Genomic DNA, 22,070 nt, shown 5'->3' on the forward strand with positions numbered 1-22,070 from the left:
TATTCACTTGCAGTTGTGATTACTCATATATACACTACCGGTCAAAACTTTTAGAACACCCCCATTTTTCCAGTTTTTATTGAAATTTAAGTAGTTCAAGTCCAGTGAATAACCTGAATAAAAAATAATAAAGGTTAATAAAAAAAGTTTAGGTTACCAAAAACTGAAAAATAATGTACATTTCAGAGTTATATACTGTGTTACTACAGCCTCTTAAGCATTATTTGGCAGTGTTATGCACAGCTCCTGTGCATAGAAGTTAGGGATGGCTCGATACCACTGTTTCTTTTCCGATCCGATACTGATACCTCAACCTTTACTATCTGTCGATACCAATACCAATCCGATATTTTTGTTTACTACTAAGCTGTTAATATGCCATATGTATGTATGTAATGTGAAACAAATTCTTTATTTCCTTAAAGGAAAAAATACAAAGCCAAATACAAATGAAATATATATATTTAAACATTCAAAATGAATACTGAAATATCTCTGAAAGTGCAAAATTCAAATCGCAACATTTAGTTAACACAATATATATGTAATTCTAGTGTCACACACTGGATTAAAAGATGACAATATAAATAACTCAAACCTCAATATATATACACTCACCTAAAGGATTATTAGGAACACCTGTTCAATTTCTCATTAATGCAATTATCTAACCAATCAATCACATGGCAGTTGCTTCAATGCATTTAGGGGTGTGGTCCTGGTCAAGACAATCTCCTGAACTCCAAACTGAATGTCTGAATGGGAAAGAAAGGTGATTTAAGCAATTTTGAGCGTGGCATGGTTGTTGGTGCCAGACGGGCCGGTCTGAGTATTTCACAATCTGCTCAGTTACTGGGATTTTCACGCACAACCATTTCTAGGGTTTACAAAGAATGGTGTGAAAAGGGAAAAACATCCAGTATGCGGCAGTCCTGTGGGCGAAAATGCCTTGTTGATGCTAGAGGTCAGAGGAGAATGGGCCGACTGATTCAAGCTGATAGAAGAGCAACTTTGACTGAAATAAGCACTCGTTACAACCGAGGTATGCAGCAAAGCATTTGTGAAGCCACAACACGTACAACCTTGAGGCGGATGGGCTACAACAGCAGAAGACCCCACCGGGTACCACTCATCTCCACTACAAATAGGAAAAAGAGGCTACAATTTGCACAAGCTCACCAAAATTGGACAGTTGAAGACTGGAAAAATGTTGCCTGGTCTGATGAGTCTCGATTTCTGTTGAGACATTCAGATGGTAGAGTCAGAATTTGGCGTAAACAGAATGAGAACATGGATCCATCATGCCTTGTTACCACTGTGCAGGCTGGTGGTGGTGGTGTAATGGTGTGGGGGATGTTTTCTTGGCACACTTTAGGCCCCTTAGTGCCAATTGGGCATCGTTTAAATGCCACGGCCTACCTGAGCATTGTTTCTGACCATGTCCATCCCTTTATGACCACCATGTACCCATCCTCTGATGGCTACTTCCAGCAGGATAATGCACCATGTCACAAAGGTCGAATCATTTCAAATTGGTTTCTTGAACATGACAATGAGTTCACTGTACTAAACTGGCCCCCACAGTCACCAGATCTCAACCCAATAGAGCATCTTTGGGATGTGGTGGAACGGGAGCTTCGTGCCCTGGATGTGCATCCCACAAATCTCCATCAACTGCAAGATGCTCTCCTATCAATATGGGCCAACATTTCTAAAGAATGCTTTCAGCACCTTGTTGAATCAATGCCACGTAGAATTAAGGCAGTTCTGAAGGCGAAAGGGGGTCAAACACAGTATTAGTATGGTGTTCCTAATAATCCTTTAGGTGAGTGTATATAATATAAAAGCATTTCCAGTAAAAAATACTTTTCAATGTAGAATTTAACTCAACGTAACATTAATGTAAATAGCATCTCCAGTGTTAGTCCTAAGTCATACATTTAAGTTTTCACTTAAAGATTTTAAATTTGTTTTAATTTATTTTTCATTCAATAGCCTAATAGTTTAGCAATGTGAGCTGCACCGAAAATGCCTTAACATTAGCGTCCTTGTGGCAATGTTTTCTGGTCATAACAGCGAAATACAAAATGTATTAGACTATCTATGTAAATAATTTATACAATCTGCTCGGAAACCTGTGCGCTTGAGTTCCAGTCAATACAAAATAAATAGCAACAGCTGGCTGTGTGTATGTAGCTTAATAATATTAATTTGTTTGTTGCTCCTCTTCCCTTTTCTGTCATTGCTAGTTTCGCACAAGGGTGTTTGGCTTTTAGGTGGGTTAACACACCAGCTGTAGATGTGTGGTAGTTTAATTGCACTGCACATATTACACACTTAAAAGTGTTTTCGTCTTTGTGAGGAAGCCATTTGTCACATTCTTGTAGCGCAGATTTCCGCAAAACTTTCACAGTTCTTAACGGTCAATCCCTCCCCCCTCACAGTTTTTGACTGTCACAACCACCCCCACCCCCCCACCCCCGCCCTCACAGCTTTAGACTATCACCTCCCCCACAAAATAATTTTAAATTATTATCATTGTCTGAAACTGAACAGTGATCACTACAAAATACATAATTTTAATATCACTCATTTTAATTTGTTTTAAAAACTCTGCTATATTTGTAGTCTACTGTTAGCTAAGAGGCAATACAAGTACAAAGTTTTGCTGAATGTCACAAGGGGCAGTACTACCTGACAGTAGAACCTCTGTTGTACAGCGCACCTGCACACTTGTCATATTCTCAACAAAGAATGTACTTTGGCCACACTGACCATTAATGCAAAAAAATAGTGTTTAAACATACATGTTAAATAAGTGATTGTGTTACTGTGGAGTAGTGGTTAGGGCTCTGGACTCGTAACTGGATTTATTTGTATTGGTTGATAAGCCCTATATTTTTCTATGAGTGTGTGTTTGTTTCACCACAGTGCTCAGTAGTGTGTGCGCGGCACTGCTTCGCATGAGAATCACTATGGAGTCGGAAGCTTCCAATGGAAAACTATAACTATGTTAAAAAAACAATGGTAAATAAATATAATAACTGTAAAACCAAATAAACATGTATTTATTTTTCATCTGAAGTCTGACTAAAGATTTTATGGTAATTTGAAAAAGATATAGCCAATAGTTTGAGAAAATGTATTGGTGCATTATCAGTGGAATATGTGCCGATACCGATATTTTGGTAAAAGGCCAATATTGGCCGATAATATCGGTGCTCTGATATATCTGTCGGGCCCTAGTTATAAATACTTTCTCTTTCAACTGCAGTTTATGCGGTAGGCTGCCTACTGAATATAATATAGCTGACAATCTGGGCTTTGTAGTAACTTTTTCACAGTGACTAAAGTTATAATTGTGTTGATTTCTGAAACACGTGATTTTCTACACATCATTCATGTTATTATTATTATTATTATTATTTATTTTATTCGCAGATTTGCACCTGCTATAGTTCTCGTCTGTCTGTCCTGATCAGCAAGTTTCTAACTTTCCTTTGGAAAAAACCCAGGTCAATGATCAATGCTTCGATCAGTGACCGGTTTGATCATGAATGTGAATTTTTTTGTATTCGTGTAAGGCACTGTAATGTTAAAAAAGGGTGTAATAGACGTAGCCATTTTAAAGCGCTTTCGTTACATAATTTATTCAAATTTCATTTTTATGCTATTTTTATTTGTTTTATAATTGTTTAACTGCTAAGATACGTGCCTACCGATTTATACACCATTTTACAGTTTATTGCAAAATGTTAATTTTTATTATCTATTTTAAACAGCCCCCCTCCTCCCTATCTCTCTCTCGACTAGTTATTATTATTTATATTCCCCCCTCCTCACAGTCTCTCTCTCTCTCTTGACTAGTTATTCTTATTTTTATTCTCCCCTCCTCACAGTCTCTCTCTCACGACTAATTATAAATATTATTAGAATTATAATAATTAAATTAATTTATTTATTAAGAAGTTAAAATAAATGCAACATGTACAACAAAAATCTTACACTGAGTGACCACAAATTACAAATATTCACCTGGTGTACTGCACATTATTACCTGCTAGTTCATATGTAAGTACTCCTCCCAATATGTATTACTGGAATATTATATAATGTAAACAGCTTCCTTCACACTGACTGCAGAAAGTCTGCCCGACTTAATGCACCCATGTAAACAAGCCGACTGAGTGATGCATTCATCGATAAAAAGGGGAGAAGTGCTGAAAAACATTAGAACTAAGGGGTGGGTGAAATTAAAGAGTTGAAAAACAGACTACAACTGCTGTCACTGTAGGATTTGATAAAAGTCTGTTTTGGAATCATAGGTCTTTAAAGAATATTTGATCTAAATCAAAAGAGACAGACCGTGTGTAGTTTGTAACTGAATTTGCAAAATGATGATGAATATGCAAATTGATGATGAACTGATGCTGGTGATGAAATGGTCATGATGAACTGTCACCGGTGATGAAAAGTGCGTGATGAAAAGACAGACTTGATAAAATTAGTATGCGTGTATAATGTACTTATAAGGCAGTATTTGAGTGGAAAATATTTTAATCTTTTTCTTTGATCGATTCAATAGTTTACTGCATTGAAATTCAAAATCAAATCTAGAATCTAGAGACTGGTAAAGATTCCCACCTCGCAACATATTCCAATTAAGAATAGTCTGAACCTTACCAATGGAAGCAGAAGTATCAGCAACAGACTTCCTCTGTGTTTCCTGCCTGCTTGTGAAACATATCAGTTCTTTTTGGCAATGTTTCCTCTTGGTTAAAACCTAATGTGTAGTGCAAACCTTATGATTCTGAATCCTTCAAATGTGAAACCTGCCTTCTGAAGTCTCACAATAATAATGGTCCCTCTGAAGGCCATACATATTTTACAAAATTAATTTCCTTCTGAAAGTTTTAAATGAATACACATAATATACAATATACAATAACTTTTTATATGATTACAAAAGCATATCTACACAAAAACAGATTGTTAAATGCAACAGACTTTGCACTCTGGGTGAGATATAGTTGACATTTTAAGTCAAAAATGTTTATAACAATTTGGCTACATATGAAATCACCTTCAAAATCACACACCGTGACCTCCACCTGTGTGAAAAGTGTACATTCACGTGATTTCAGGATAAATTCAACAGTTCCTGTAGGTTCCCTCTATTGGGTAGTGCATTGAAAAGCAAAGAGTCAAGCATGAACACCAAGGAGCTTTCAAAATAACTCCGGGTGAAGGTTATTGAAAGGCACAGATCAGGGAGTGGTATTAAAAAAAATAGAAAATACAAAATCAATATTTGTTTGCCTATCAATGTGTACTAACTGTGGCATGATGCATGTCTTACACCTGTGCTATTACTTTAAATTACATTTTTTTAAGGTATAAAAAGACCTTCTGTTTAGCATCTCGCCATTTTTAGTTAACTTTGTTGTTTTACATTAATTCTTAATTCCCACAAAACCCAATATTAACAAAACACTTGAATGACCTCATATTGACACATGTATTGCAAATCACCATTCTTTGCATCAGGGATGTAGGTTTCATGTCAATGGGGAAGTGCTTCTTTAGTGATAAGGGATTGGAGGAATATGGAAAAGTTTAAAAAGCTTGTAACATTTGATTAAACGCGTGATTGGTATGGTTTTCATTATTAAAATGATAACAATTAGTAGAGGATCTTTTGAACGTTTGTAATTTGTATATTTTCTGTAAAATAAGCCATATTTTCTAAGGATTAGTCTTACAAAATCTTAAAAATTATAAAATATTTTACATTTGTTCAACAAGCATACAGAAAAACATTGGTGATCAAATCTCATGCTGAAAAATATTAGTCAGATTTTCTTGTTTTACTTCTTTTTCCTCACCATTCCTTTTGTATTATAATTATTGTTAACTCTTAGTGTCATGTCACTACAGTGATGATGATGCTGTATTGATTTCAACATTAGTAATTATGGCCAAAGAGATTAGTTAGTCATCCCAACCAGGTCTCTGTCCTGGAGAAGGACAAATCATACACTTGTTTCCTTTTGAAATGAAATTGGTATTACAGCTGCGTTGTTCTTTTCCTTTACCCCTAGAAGACACAAGAGGGATGAAAATCCTACTCATCTCAATATTCACGCCAATTGGGATCATTGCCTTTATAATATGCGGCATCTTCTTTGTGAAGAAATCTTATGGACAAATCAAGCGCATTCTACATCCACCCTTGGAATTTCCAGAGCACATTCAACAGGTACAATGCAAGGCATTTTCACCATTGAATTTTAAAAGCATCTTGTTGGTTGGGTCTGGCAGTTTAATTGTGAATGTCAGATTTCACTGTGCAATTGTTTGATTATCATTTTAGATTTTTTAAGTCTTCAGAATAAGTTTCACAAAAGTTTCTAACCAGGACTTTTCAGCCAAGCTTGGTTGGTGAGATTTTTGTGATTTGCAAAATATCTGGCCCACCTTGCATTACCAAAATATACATTGTTTTCTATGGCAGTATAATGCAAGTATAATTTCCCCCTTTTATGAACAGTGCAGATTCTAGTTAACACTCTAGTTTCACTCTGAAAGTAGAACATTTTTTTAATTCAGACCAAAACTTTCAACAATGAAGTTCCTTCCATGGAGTAATGGTAGTTTCATCATAATCATTATAAAACATTGTTTACCAGCACAGCCATATACACAACTCTATTTGTGTAGGGTTAAACAAGCATCTCCATATCCTTTAAAAGTTTGTTTGAAATGGAAATGAAAGGATGTAGAAATACATTGCTTTCACTTTTCAGTTTATAGCAGTTCTAGTTTCCCTAGATCTTGGAAACCCCCTCAAGATGTTTCGTTCTGCAGTCAGCAGAAAGATTCCCCTTTGATGTGCTCAATTTTTAGTTGGCAGGCTTCACTATTGCATTTTTGTTTAAGGTATACGTACGTTATTACTTAATTGTTCATTATCAATTTGTAATAAAAAGTAAATTCAGGCAAAGGGATCTAAAGTCTGACTGATTTCTTGTATCTTATGTCCCCCATTTTAACAGTTTCTTTCAGATTCTACCAGTAATATCAGTGCAGTGCTGCAAGGTAGACCTTACTCAGAAGAGTCATGTGACACAATATCATTTCTTTTTGAAGCCCCTACACCGTAAATTGAATTTGGAGACAAGATTACAAACACAATCAGCTATACATGGTGAAGGGACATCTAATGGAGGAGAACACTGCAGCATTATGGATTTTCCCCCCACAAGAATTGGTTTTAGGGTTGAGCCAAATAAAATGGGATTTTCTTTCATTCTCTATGGAGTGGTACATCACTAACCACAATTTCATCAAGCAGTACTCTCCCAAATAGTTTTAAAATATATAAGGAGAACATAAGAAAGTTTACAATAGAGAGGAGGCCATTCACCCCATTCTGTCTTGAAGCCCAATTTCCATTTGTGTCCCCGGGTGCGTCTGTCCCTGCTGATCTGGAAAAGCTCCTCTGGTTTGATGTGGTCGATGCCCTTCGTGATTTTGAAGACTTGAATCTGATAGTCTTCTCTGTTCCAATGTGAAAATGTATAATATGTGCATAAATGATATGTATGGATTTTTGATTTATTTGAGATTGTATATTCTTTTTCATGAAGTAATGCTGCTTGAGGTTCATGGTATAAACAATTTTGATTATAGAAGTTTTTTGATTTCTGTTTGTTGGAGAATAAACACTAAATTATTGTTAAATGTGTGAATGATGTGAAGTCCCCTACCCCCCCACCACAAACAAGAAAATCTGGCACTTGGGAGGAATAAATCACTACCTTGATTGTTAATGACAAGTTTATTGTAATTCCTACATATAATCGTATCATAAGTATTTGACACAATCAGAAACCTGTTTCATTTCAGAGCACCAGCATTAACACCAGACCAAGTGGTGCCATTAAGCAAGCTAAATGGAATTTATATTTTTTAAATATTATGCTAAAAAGCTAACACGGCAACCTTAGCATGATTGGTTGATGCTAAAACAATGCAACCATAGGTGACGGGAACAATCATATTTTAAAATATATAGTAATATAAGTTTGCTTGGCAGACTATACTGTACAGATGCATCACGTTTTTAGCACTTTTATTATAATTGGTTTTTAACCTTTTACACAAACATGAGGCTATTCCCCAAACTTTGGACCACTGGATTAACTTAATTTGTTTACTTAAATAATAAACCATTATTTACAAACACCTAACTCTAATTCATTTGTACAATCCTATGTCTGTATTACTAAGTAGAGTGTATTGTCATGGGCTGGCTACTTTTGAGAATGCCATTAATAAATAAATAAATTTCCATGCCAGGTTATCTCAATCTATGCAGTATTTAATTGAAGCAATTAAATTACAGGACAATGCTACCACACTTTCATGTGTAAAACTACAAGACAACAGGACTGTTATCAATTTGTTACACAGGGACCAGGTACTTCACATTTTTTCTATTTTTCATAGAACTATTTGTGGTGCAAAGATGAGCTAGAATCAGATCTTTCATTCTGCATAAAATTGCATATCTTATGGCTGTAAGACATAGGTGCCGAGTTTTGAAATTCGCGGGGGGGCTGAGTTACTAAGCCGAAACCCCTATGACCATTTTCAGATAAAATACTTAAAGCCATTGGGGTGGGGGAGGCGGGGGCTGATGGTGTTTATTCCGGTAAGAGCAAGGACTCAAGCCCTTGAGCCCCCGCGTAGTAGGTGCCTATGCTGTAAGATATAGTACTGTGGTCATAGCTTCCAATTTTAGCTGACATCTAGATTGTTAGGAACTCAAAATGGCCAGAGTTCTTTTGATTGCTGCACTATTCCAATTGAGGGGGAACATATAAAAGCTATCAAAACCACTCAGTTTGCTGTCAAGTAAAATTGGAGATGACCAGTACAATTGTAATCCATTGTGTCATCAGGAGTTTAGTTTTAGTAAAACAAAAGCTGTCTTCCAGACCTGCAAAGCTCCCTAACCAAAACACAACTCATTTGTTTATTACAGCCTTCAGGGTTAAATGCCACAATGCTCAGAATCTTGCATAATGTGCCATCAGCTAACTCTACAACAGAGTTGTTTCTTTTTTGAAGCCTTGTGTTAGTTTCTGTGTGATAAAGTACACTGTCGATAAGAAAACGATCATAATACAGGCCTTGCTGTAACCTGACACCAAAAAGATCCTCAATAGCAAGCATGTGGTGTACTGGAATGGTCACTGGATGAGGATTACCAAAAACCCTAACCTTTAGCCGTCTCTTGCTTGCTGTTCTGCATATCATAGAACAGTTTTTTGACTGTGTCTTTAGCATTCTTCATGTACTTGTCAGCCTTGATTGTGAGGTCTCTCCATTTGAGGAATCTCCTGACTATCTGTTGTTGGACATGTGTGGTTCCATTAAAGAACCTCAAGAGTGTGCCATTAAAAGACTCAAAAGAAAAGGTGGATGTAGCCCACAGTTTCTCACACTCACAGAAATGTGTGTCATCAAGTGCACGTTAAATGTTATATTTTCCTTGCCATACAACTTCTCAAATTGCATTACAAATTTCTTCAGTGCTTTCTCTGCACTATCAGGATCAGCCATTTGTATCTTTTCCTGAAGTAGAGAATAAATACCAAAAACAAGAAGGAAAAGATGGTATTTCCAGTATTTCTTGGAAAGAATGCCAGAAAGCACTGGTAAAGCATAGAACAGAAGAAAAGATCTCCATTCAGAGGCCTTCCAATATTTCCATTCTTTTACAGAACGTGGAACTCTAGTTAACTCTACTGGAGGCTGGATTGCTAGTAACTGCTTATCAATGACATTGGATTTTGTAGCAATGTACCATGGTTTGTCATGGTTATTGGAATCCAGCCATAATGTCATTACCTGCCGTGTTACTCCTAGGCAAACACTGTGCTGGTATTCAAGCACAAACCCATTAACCATCTGAAAGTTTGCTAGCTTCATTAAAGGAGAGGGACCTTTCACTCTCATTACAGGCTGCTGAGGAGTTGCAGCCATAGCATGTTGAAAATGCTCAGATTCACATCTGAGAGGAGGTTCAGGATATATGTAAGAGTATGAACCCGGACCTTTATGATAACAAAAGTCACAGCCATACGTGCCATTAAACTTTTGCGTTTTGAATTTGGGGATGAGCAACTGAATCTGAGCTACAGACCAGGGCATGCACCTTAGATAAATGTTGCTGATTCTGTGTGTCTGTCCATTTTATTCCATTTTGCTCCAGTTTTTGAAGCTCATCAACAAATGGCATTAACAGAGTTGTCATGTTGGGTTTCTTCTCTCCAAACCAAATACATGGTATGCAGATATTATTTTTTCATTCTTTTGGATCCAGTCCAATGATCTGGCACTGAATGGGCCACAGCTGACACTTGGAGCTCTTGAAAACTGGAATACCATCACAGTTCCACAGTAAACTCACATCTTCTTCACTCATTTTACCACTCCTGATTAGCTTTTCATACTCCATTGCTGAATGCATGTCATTAATAATGCCATTAGTTGACATTTTTCTGTCTAAAGTATTCTTGGGATTTTCCAGAATGTCCTTAATTTGGCTAGATAATTTCAAAACCAGAAAATATGATCCATTTTTTAAATTTGTGTCTGCATCAAACATCATGTGACATATAGAACACTGTGTCTGACCATTAACCTTACCTATATAGTTTGTGCATCCAGAACAGTAAAAATGTGATTCATATTGTAAGATATTATTTGTTAGAATATATTTTTCTATAGGAAATTCTATATCATCTGGTTTGGTAGAGGAAACAGACTTCCTCCCTTTTACCTGGTAGCCCTGGTAGCCCCTGGTAATCTTATCTGTATGTCCAGAAGACCAAAAGGGACCTGTCCTCTTATTGGCTCCTAGCCAAATTCGAAATGACCCCCACTTCTAAATTACTTTAGCATAAGGCACCCAAGTCATGGTGGTGGCAAAATGCTATTGGTTGGAAGGAAACCTTATAAAAGGGAAAACAAAGAGAATTTGAGTTATCTTAACTTCTTCATCCTGCAAGGAGACACAAGACAGAGCTGGAGGGAGAAAGAGAGAGACACACCGCTGCCTACATGACCAGACTGAACTAAGGTGTCCTGTGAGGAGAAAGAAGAAAATGGGTATTATCTGTTTCTTTCTGTAATCCAGCAGAAGCTTAATATTACTTATTTTCAGTAATATAATTGAATGATATTAGTTTCCTATTTTTGTCAAAATAAATGATTATTGCAAATCTGTGACTTCCGCATCTTCCCTCTAAAAATAATCTTAAAAGAGAAACCAATTGACCTAGGAGAGACAAACAAACAGCTCTGAAACCATTGCCCCCGCAATGGCTCCGGTCCTTAATTGGCGGAGAAAATTAGAGCCAGAACATAATGTGCAACAATGCTATATAACTTTGTGTTTGTTATAATAATTATAAATTATTATCCAATGGTGTGGGCCTAACAGTTTTTGCATCCTGTCCTCCTTACGAAACATCATTATAATTAGATTCCTTTTATTTTATGCAGGGTTTTAATTTCAAATGTCATTTATTAAATGGCTACAACTCATAAAGCCACACCATGAATACTTTATGACAATAACTGTGATGGATTTGAGTTTGGTCCTTGTTTTAGGTGAGGTATCTCAGGTGCTGGTTGCAAATCAGTTGTATGGTCAGGGTGTCCCCCACAAACAATATCTGTCCTGTCCTGAATGGTCTGTTGAATATAGATTTGTATGTCTGAGTGGCAAATTCGAGTTCTTCAAACAACAACTTGTATATGAATGAATTTACAGTGTTACATATTTTTAAATGAACATTTTTAATTACCTGTAATAGTTCTAGAATTGTTTCACAGCAACCTCCCTTAGCTGTTAAAATTATGTCTGTATTCTAAGGCAGTCTTCTTAAATCACAGGGCCATCTGCAACTGTCTAAATATGTGACATACTATTTGTAAGGTGAACTTCCAATAAATAAATAGATACATTAATGAATACATAAATAAATAAATACAAAAATAACCCATGCAGCCCTTTCACAATTCCAAAACCTAATTTTTAACAGCCAAGACAGCCAGGAAACATACTTTTTTCATGTTGTGACAGTAGTCTGACAGAATCCATCTAGCCACATATATGAATTGTTGATGTGGATAATAACAAATAATATATTTACCCGAGAATGTATGTTTGGTTCTAGATGATGACTATCAGGAGACTGGCACAAGTTGGTCTGGGGATGCTGCCCTCTTCCATCACTATTGGTCACGTGATTAACACTCTATACAAGATACATATTACTAATATTACTAAATGTTCAGTCCAAATGATGGATGACTGTTTTTCATCTTAAAAATAAAGTTTTGACAGTAAATTTCAGAAAACAAACATACATACATACATACATACATAATATATATATGTATGTATATACATACACACACACATATATATATATAGATCTATATATGTAGCGTAAGGTACACTTATAAATTCCAATTAAAGAAGTGCCGAGAAAGATCCTATCATTACTTGTTACCACAATTTCCCTTAACTGATTATTATTCAATGATTAAGGATAGGCAGGGCCACCAATAATCTAATGTCTATTAACTTGTGCCAATTTCAGACTAAACAGTTAAACAGGAATGAGAAGATATTTCTCGGCGTTGACAGATTTTATTTCTAAAATTATCAACAAAACAGTTTAATGCAACACACATTTATATTTAAGAAAACTAAATGATATTACACATTCTAGAGTTATGAATCACAGATTAACATTTCTAATTGATTTCTCAAATGTCATGAATCACAAACTACAAACTGTTAAACTTATCTGAACTTCATCGCAGAGAGGCCTCTCTGGCTTCGGGCTCAGATAACAGCACACGGCACGAGGTCCGTGTAGTTTGGAACAAACGCAGTCCGGTTCGGCTTTGTCCAAGAACTTCCACTCAGTCGATGCACCTGGAAGTTGGGGTTTCACGAATGTAGAGTCTTTTCCAAACAGATTTTCCACTGGTTTGAAGGCTCCAAGGTTGTGCACAAAATCTTCTTTGTAAGCAGGGGTTTCCACCGTAGTTACTTGAAGACAAAGTCTTTGAGGAAAGCAGGGCCCTGTTCGTTCCAAGGGTCAAGTTTCTTAAAACTCAATAGCTATTTAAATGACTGACACTTTCGTATACAGTCGACTTAGTCAATTGTCCAGCTGTAAAACTCCACTGATCAGGTGGGCACAGGCGGGCAGCGCAGTCTGTAAAGTTCTTTATTTAATAAAGTCCTTTAAAAGAATTCTTCGTACGGCTCAATCTCCTTCTCCCAGTTTAACTCTTCTGTTGCCGGCAAAGACTTAGTTGGTTTCTGGTTCTGGCAACAGAGCTACAGGTTGAGCTGTGGCAGCGAGTTTCTGGTTCAGGTGAGAGAGAGAGAGAGAGAGAGAGAGAGAGAGAGAGAGAGAAAGAGACCATGCACTGTCCTTTATACGTCTGTCAGATCAATAGGTGATTGGGGGCTGAAAATGAAATCCAATCTCACAAACTCAAGAACCAGTGTCCTATTGGAGGGGGGCTTGATTTATGACTGATGTCAATCCATGCCATCTTTTGGAAATGCCGGTTGGCCCGGGTTCATAGCTCTATGTCGGGATTTCGGCTCTCGTCCACTTCAAAGAGTTTTTTTTATTACCTACAGGCCCCTTTCTCCAGACATCTCACAGCAGGATTCCAAACTATTTGGCCTCTTCTCGGTGCCATCCTCCCCAAAACTGTCACTTTGATGCAAACCAGTTCACAGCTGATGAGTTAAGGAAATCTGATGACCTCATCAAGTTTTTTGTCAACATCAGTTTTTTATTTTTACCTTACCTTACCATAATGATAGCAAGCCTGTGGCATAAGGTAAAAATTAAAAACCGATGTTGACAAAACATGTTATACCTACACACTTAACTATTTCCTGCACTTGGTTTTTCTTTGCTGGTCTTGGGCACTAAGAATAGTGGACACTGTAATTTTCCTTGGTGGCCTCATTGTTATTGTAATTAACCAGGAGCTAAAAGATATGTTGTTTTTAGTATCATCTCCTTATAAGATTAAGTAAAATAAACTTGCAGCTTCATGATTAATATTATTTTAAAAAAATTCCCAGAACTTACTAGCAGTAGGCTTAGAAATACTCTGTTAAAATTATCAAAAATCAGGTGTTACCCAACATATCTATGTTTCAGTAACCATCATACAGTGAGGGAAAAAAGTATTTGATCCCCTGCTGATTTTGTATGTTTGCCCACTGACAAAGAAATGATCAGTCTATAATTTTAATGGTAGGTGTATTTTAACAGTGAGAGACAGAATAACAACAAAACAATCCAGAAAAAAAACGCATTTCAAAAAAGTTATAAATTGATTTGCATGTTAATGAGGGAAATAAGTATTTGATCCCCTATCAATCAGCAAGATTTCTGGCTCCCAGGTGTCTTTTATACAGGTAACGAGCTGAGATTAGGAGCACTCTCTTAAAAGGAGTGCTCCTAATCTCAGCTCATTACCTGACTCGGACATAGTGAAGGTGGACAGAACCGATATCATTTTAAGAGAACACAGATGAGCAGAGTACCCGGTCAGCTCCCACAAACAACTTAGCAGTGAAGAGGCCTACATAGAGGCGCGCCTGCCAAGTCGCAGCTGACATGGACAGACCAAGATTCTGCCAGCAAAAATACTACTTCTTGGTGATAAGATTATTATTGTTAGAGATCAGTATAACTAGCTTTAAGACCACTTTGAGTGTATAAACTATTAAAGTTCATTTTTATTTAGTTTCTTTTTTATGGGAGCTGCAGGGAGTATGGGCTAGTTGCCCTTATATTTGCTATTTGCATGCTATTTTGTGTGACTCATTTCCCTAAATCTCTGCAACAGAGGTGAATAGTGCAGATTTAGCATAACCCATAGCGTCACAATAGACACAATAATTAGAAATGGTGCATTTGTAATTAAACCAAAATTATCAAAATAACATATCATGTAATCTACACTGGTTACTTTATTGAAAAATACAACATCACTAACTTACTGTAAGTGGTTGTTGAGCCTCTTCTTACCTTGTGTCAAATGTAACATATACAGGCTGCATTGGACAGTGACAACGAACAAGAAGATAATGGAAGTAAGGAATTTGAGAACAGTCTTTTGCAGAGGACATCTCCCCAGGACACTCCTGTCGAGCTTGATGACGATGTTGTCAAAGCTTTGAAAGGTAAATTACTAGGAATTAAAATGTAAATATGAAACCTTTATGTAATGACTCAAGCCCTGAGTCAACAATTCATGATTAGCTTCACTCTTTTAGGTTAAAAAAAGGTCTCATTGGAGAGCATACATAAGCGTCTGCAGTGGCGTAGGTTCAGATAATTAAGGCTCGGAGTATGTTTATTCTCAGCATTTTATTTAGACTTTTTACTCGAAATGTAACTAGTTTTTTTCTCGAAACAACGACTTTCTCAAATTTACCGAATCTATTCTCAACATTTTATTATTGTTTAATCTTGCATTATAATGACTTTAATCTCAAGATGGTTTTAATTTTTTTAATTTTTTTTATTATTATTGCTTGGCCTTAATCCTCTTTTGTAGTTGCCTGTATGTTAAAAAATAGGTGTTCAAATTTATATAATGCTAGACACATGCTCATGTTTACCATGAGGACGTCATTGCCACTTTGACTTGGGTGATGGGATACAAAAATATTTTGCTGAAGCTAATATGAGGCCTCAGGTAGATGTCCGTGTTTGACCAGTTATGTCTTTTTAAGTTAAGAGTATTTTTGATAGGCTACCACAGCCAGCATGGAGAGTAAAAATGTCAAATATAGCTGTTAATAAAGAGTCACCAAGATGCTGTATCAAAGTATTGTTTTAAGACAACCTTTTTAAAACTTTTTATTCACATGACCATTATACGTTTATATGGTTGTTTGTGTTGTATTAATCTTTTCTAAATTTAATCAAAAGTTTACCAGCTGTAACCAACTTGCAACTTTCCCTCTTAGCACAAGCAAATATTTAAGAGTTACTGTATAGCTTTGAAGTTACAGTAATGCTTCTTTAGAACACACATTTAATAATTTAATCAAGTACAAATGAAGAAAAACCCAAACTGGTGTTTGTAGTGCCCTGACTTTGTATAATATACTTGCAACTTCTTTTTGTCTTGTAGAGCTTCCTGGGATAGTAGCATCTCTCAAAGATGTCTTAGAGTCCATGAAAAGAGGCTCGTACAGCTCAAGCTCAAGTTCCAATGAGCGGTCTCTTGCTGAATCCTCAGAAATGGTTATGATAATTAAAAATTAATAGTTGTAATAATTATTTTAGCCGTCTTTTTGTGTATGCATGACCACTTTAGAAAATCCAGTAGCATAGCTTTGTATTTGAATCATAAAATAACAGGTTTATAATACTGCTCGTTTCTTATTTTACCCAGATTTCCCTTGCTGATTCTGATGTGAAAGTCCCCAAGAGGATGTATGACAGACAGAAAAAGTCATGAGTTTCTCTTTTTACACAAGAATTGGCCACTCTAATTTTTGGAAAAGAGAAATTAGCAAGATGTACTCTTACAGGGAAATTGGGGATGCAAACCTCAAAAGACCAACTGGACCCTCAAAAGGTCACTGTTCTCACAGGTATGTGTACTTCCTGTTCATCATCACTTTTTTTTTTTTTTTTTTTAATCAAGTCAAGAGGGACTAAAACAAATATTTATTTATGGCATTAATATTTGTTATACATTATACAGTAATTGTTGGGAGGGTAATTTTTCACTTGCAATTAAACATTTTTTTTTTGTTTTGATGTATATATACACGAGCTCCATTTCTGATTTTACATACACTAACATTTTATATTGAATGTCTGTTATAAAATGACTAAATGGCAAAACATCATAGTGTTGCAATAAAAGTTTTTTGTTTTTTTTAAACTAAATTTTGTTTTAATACCTAAAAAGTTTATTATTCACCTTTCAGAAACACTGTGATAAAAGAGTTCCCACAGACGACATTGTCTGAGGTCTAAGCCCTCATTCGCAGGAAATACAACAACGTTTGAACTTCGACTGTTTGAAGCTATTGCTAGTTTGTTAAAAATGTACTTTGTTGATTTCTTTAGTATGTTTTTGTATTTTATTTATTTATTTTCAAAGTTTTTTTGTTAAATTTAACTCTGCTGATCACTGATCTTTATTTTATGTTAACATATTTTGGCATATGCTGCTGTACTTTTGAATGTACACCGGATGTAAAAAAGTACATTAAAGTTTTGTAATTTTCAAAATGCCGTGTGTATTTTATACTAATATTTCTGTACCATGTCTTATTGTACAGAGTATTTTGTATTGTATTTTTAATACATTCAAAATGTATTATTGTCATACTGAATGGTTTTGTGAAACATCTTTTTAATATACTAATAGTGGCTCTTGTAGTGTACTGCAAATGCATTATTAATGAGCTGATATTAAAAGTAACCTTCTACTGCAGTTCTAGTACAGCAATAAAGTGTACTATAAATATAATTTAAAGAAGTGCAGTTAAATTACAGTAAATTTACTTAAAGTGGTTCCAATTTAAACACAATTTCAATACATTATATTGCAAATAGCTTAAAATTGATCTGAAACATATATTGACATACACTTAATATACTTAAATTTGATTCAAAATAATACATTTAATATGCACTTAGTATAGTCTATATATATATATATATATATATATATATATATATATATATATATATATATATATATATATATATATATATATATATATATATATATATATTAAATATGTCCAAAAAAGCACAATTGAAATACATTTCCTTTTCAGCTGGGTGGGCATTTCGTTTTGTCATGGGTTTTAGTCTGTCCCCTGTATTTTACAGAAACATATCTTTCCAAAAAACAAATTGCGATTAAGTACGGGTTTGTAATTTGTGATATTGTCTGATACGTTGTCAACATTGCTGGGTGACGTTTTCATTATGATCGTGTGGACGTTTACCGTTTCAGAGATCAGTGTTATTTTCAAAAATGAGCGCGATGCCGACTGGCTAAAATTGATATATTGCGTTTTGATTTAAATTTACAAGACAGATAACTGTTTAGATCAAACTGTATACTATGTGAAAAGGTGCCCTCTAGGAGTACATCCACAGTAATAGTTGAATTAGTGTAGAATTGGCTTCACGGTCCCGTTTTGCTCACTAATAGGGTGTAGCGATTCCTCACATTTCGATTCGGTTCAGTTCTCCATTGTATTTGTCGTTTTCCTCACACACTCGTCTCCTCATCAAACCCTTCCGGACAAAAATCGAACAATTATGTGATCACTGGCAGCCAGGAAATGATCCAGAACAGTATTGACAGGAAATGAACAATAAGGGCTTATGAAACGCACTTTACTGGACTTTAAGTAGATCTAGATTTGAATTCCAGCGACCTTTAGAAACTCGCCGATCTGATCAGAGGACAGACAGACGGGATCGAAACGTGCACTCATACATGAACAAGAAGAATAATACTAAAACACTTACACAGTACACTGTATACATCGGTATGCATGTCTGCTAACATATGTGCAATTATAAAACAAAGAACCAGTTATAAAATTAGCAGGAAACTGAAATATTACATAGCCCAGCGTAGTATGAAACGTTAAAGTGCTTTAAATGGCTCCGTGTCTATAGAGCTGCGTACAGCAATGCAGTAAACGCGCTTTTCAACACTACAGTGGCTGTAATATAAAATAATCATCATTCATGATCAAACTCTGACCAGAGACCCGGCTTTGCAACGAGATCCAGACTGAACTCCAGTTAGAAACTCGCCGCGCCGATGATCACAGACGGCAGCGCTGGCAGCTGCAAACCTGCCAATACAATACATAATGACGACCATACATGAATATACTTGTAGAAAATCATGTTTCAGGACTCAACACGATTATAACTCTTTCACAATGGCTAGTTGTTATTACACAGCCCAGACTGTCGGCTATATTGTATTCAGTGTATCTATACCGCATGAACTGCAGGCTCCGCGGCTGGAGAGGAAAGCGTTTATAACGGATTGCATTTGAGGAGATCACAGCTGAAACGCCTTATCGGTATTTCATTCAATTTTTAGTTACATATAGAACAGATAAGCGGGAGCAATTCACACACGCAGAGAGATTTACTCTTTTAATTTTGGTTTGGCGAAGCCCAATACATACAGCGCGACCCTGTCTTTCAATCCGATGGTCGCAATGAAAAGCTCGTTTGGATCTTCGATTGCGATTAAACGATGTTCAAAACTACGGACTAATACTGGAGGCTAGACTGCGAGTTCACTGACCTCACTGCTGCTGGACTGCAGGCCCGACCTCAAATCTGTGATTAATAGACTGACCAATATGCCAAGCCAAATTATCACTTCGAGATATCTTCAAATGACTTCCTGTATGTAGCCCAAGATTATCACTTCCTGTTCACTTGTTCATTCCTTTCTCTTGGACTCGGGTTTCCCTCCAATAGTGAGAGAAACCTTTGTCCAGCAGGGGGCATCGAACTGTATTTGACAGTCTCTTTCTTTTCCTTGCAGGGAGCTGATCCATCAGGCCAGACCAGACAAGACGGGGAGGCGCCGGTTGACAGAGCTGCAGAGTCCTGGGTCCTTGGAGCGGTCCGGAGGCCGAGGCGAGTGGAGATTGGGACGGACCGGGAGCGACAGGGGACCTAGCCAGAGGAGTCGGCGGACTCCTCACGGAGTGGGTCCCATCCAGATGCCCGGCCGACCATCTACCCGGAGCCCGGCCTGACCAGGACTGCTCCCTGCTGACGTCACCAGCCAGGATCCAGGAGAGGCCTCGGATCCCAGGGACCGACCAGGCCGATCGGCAACGTCCCTGAGGGAGGCCTCCTGCAGCCAGGGCCCGGACTTCTCCCCGCAAGGCCCGCTCCCTGCAAGAGCCCCGGAGGTGGAAGCTGCTCCCCAGCCAGGTGGACTTGCCCCGACCTCCGGATTGAGAGCCTCTGGACCCTTCTCCCAGTTAGGAAAGCGCAGCATGGCCCAGCGAACCGCCGGTGTGAGGCGCCATAATGCGGTGCGCTTCAGCCGTGAGGCTGGAGCCGAGACCGCGGCCCTCACCCGGCTGGAGTTCAGCAGGTCCGTGCTGCAGAGGGGCCTGGGCTTTGCCCCTTCTGAGCTGAACTGCGTGGTTAAACTGCCTGGACCTAGGGATGTGTTTGAGGTGAGTTTTAAGAACCCTCAAGTGCTGGAGAGTTTTTGGAACATCTATATAGAGAAAAAAAAGATAGTATGCCCCTGAGTGACTTTGTGGTCGATGCCCTGACTGATAGAGAGATTAAAATAGTAACTATCCAGTTCTATAATGAAGCAGTGGCAGAGTATGATGTAGAGGTGTGGCTGAGGAGACACTGCGAGATCCTGTCTGAAAGCAGGAGAGTTAATGATGAGGATGGGGTCTGGACCGGTGCTCAGCGGTGGCAGGTGCGCCTGCAGGTGGAAGTGGCCGCCATCGGCGGAGTACGCCATCTGCCGAGCACCATGGTATTAGGAGCAAATAGGGGGCTTGTCTTCTACCATGGCATGCCCAAATTATGCAGGAACTGCGGGGCCCTGGGTCATTTAGCCGCAGCCTGCACTGTTGTTAAGTGCAAGGTCTGCGGTGGAGAACATCTGACCAGGGCCTGCAAGCAGGAGAGGGCCTGCAACCTGTGCGGTGGGGGAGGGCATCTCTTCAGGAATTGTCCCTCCTCCTATGCAAATAGGGCGCGGGCCCTCGGGGGTGGTGGAGAGAGAGAGAATCAAGTGGAGGCTCCTCCAAAGGTGATACCCCAAGATGGGGGTAGAGAGGAAACAGTCCTCAGGAGTCTCATAGGCTCCCTCTCTGACTCTGGGTCAGAAGTGGAGGCAGAGGGGGAGTGGACAGTGGTAGCGGGGAAGAGGAGGAGAGCAGAAAAGAGGAGCATGGGTAGGGGGGGTATGATGAATAAAAGGATCCACTCTGCAGATTCTCCACCCCCGCCAGCTCCTCCCCCGCTGCAGAGACCTCTCCCTCTAATTTCTACACGCCCCACTCTGACTCCGGAGAGGAGAGCAGTGGGCCTTCTCCACTGCCCCGAGTGGGCAGCCTGGTGGATGAGAGGCCCCCTAGAAATAATATTCCTCCTGTCCCACAACTGAGACTCTCCCAGGGGAGGGGTCAGGTATGCCCTCCCGGCAGTAGTGGGAGAACCGCAGGTCCTCAAGAGAGGAGAGTCGGCGCCAGTGTCCTTTCCCATAAAGACCTAAGGGACGTAATGGCAAGGTCACTGGCGCTGGGGGAGGAGGCCTGCGGCAGCAGACAGCCGGGAAGGGAGAGACCACCCCCTCCCCCACCATTAGTTAAAAGAACAACTAGCGGGGTCTACACAGTTCTCTCCCCAGTTGTACACAAAGCCTCTGCCCTGCCATCTGCTCGTCGGGCCTCGGCCACAAAGGAACCAGGGAGAACCTCCAGCACCACGGGCCCTGAGCCCAGTGGAGTCTCGCCAGCCTTACCGGGTGGCGGGAGCCGAGCCCCCCCCATAGTCTTCCTAGAGGATCAAGCGGTGAGGCAAATGATTGAAATGATGGGTGCTAGCGCTAAGCTAGGTGAGGGAGAAGAGAGGAGTGGGGAAGAGAAAGGTTTCTTTACATGATTGTTACGGAGCGGGTAATTGCCCTCACAGCCATTATGGCACTAATTATTATATCAATAAATGTGAGGAGCATTGCTGAGGTGAAAAAGAGGACCGATGTTTTAAACTCTCTGGCTGGAATGAAGGCGGATATCATCTGTTTGCAGGAGTGCAGCATCCCATTCCAAAAGGAATATAAAGATCTCCGGGACACTTGGACCCTAGGAGAATCCTTCTGGTCGGGGTCCAATGTGTCCCGAGCGGACGGGATTGCCGTACTCCTGAAAAACCCCT

The 22,070-nt window shown here is 38.5% G+C and overlaps 1 long non-coding RNA gene across 2 annotated transcripts in view; it reads left to right on the forward strand.

Annotated features, from left to right (window-relative positions):
• The window catches only part of LOC136751594 (uncharacterized), a 35,988-nt gene extending 18,654 nt beyond the window's left edge, over positions 1-17,334 (forward strand). Inside the window, exons 7-11 of one of the 2 annotated variants that reach the window (XR_010817030.1) lie at positions 6,102-6,259; positions 7,056-15,313; positions 16,273-16,385; positions 16,537-16,738; positions 17,081-17,334. This is a non-coding gene — a long non-coding RNA (uncharacterized LOC136751594). The remainder of the gene's footprint in view (positions 1-6,101; positions 6,260-7,055; positions 15,314-16,272; positions 16,386-16,536; positions 16,739-17,080) is intronic. The other variant, XR_010817031.1, reaches the window with a different exon arrangement.
• The last annotated feature ends 4,736 nt before the right edge of the window (positions 17,335-22,070 follow it).

The sequence above is a fragment of the Amia ocellicauda genome, chromosome 6 (assembly GCF_036373705.1).
Source record: "Amia ocellicauda isolate fAmiCal2 chromosome 6, fAmiCal2.hap1, whole genome shotgun sequence".
In the NCBI taxonomy this organism is placed as follows: Eukaryota; Metazoa; Chordata; class Actinopteri; order Amiiformes; family Amiidae; genus Amia; species Amia ocellicauda.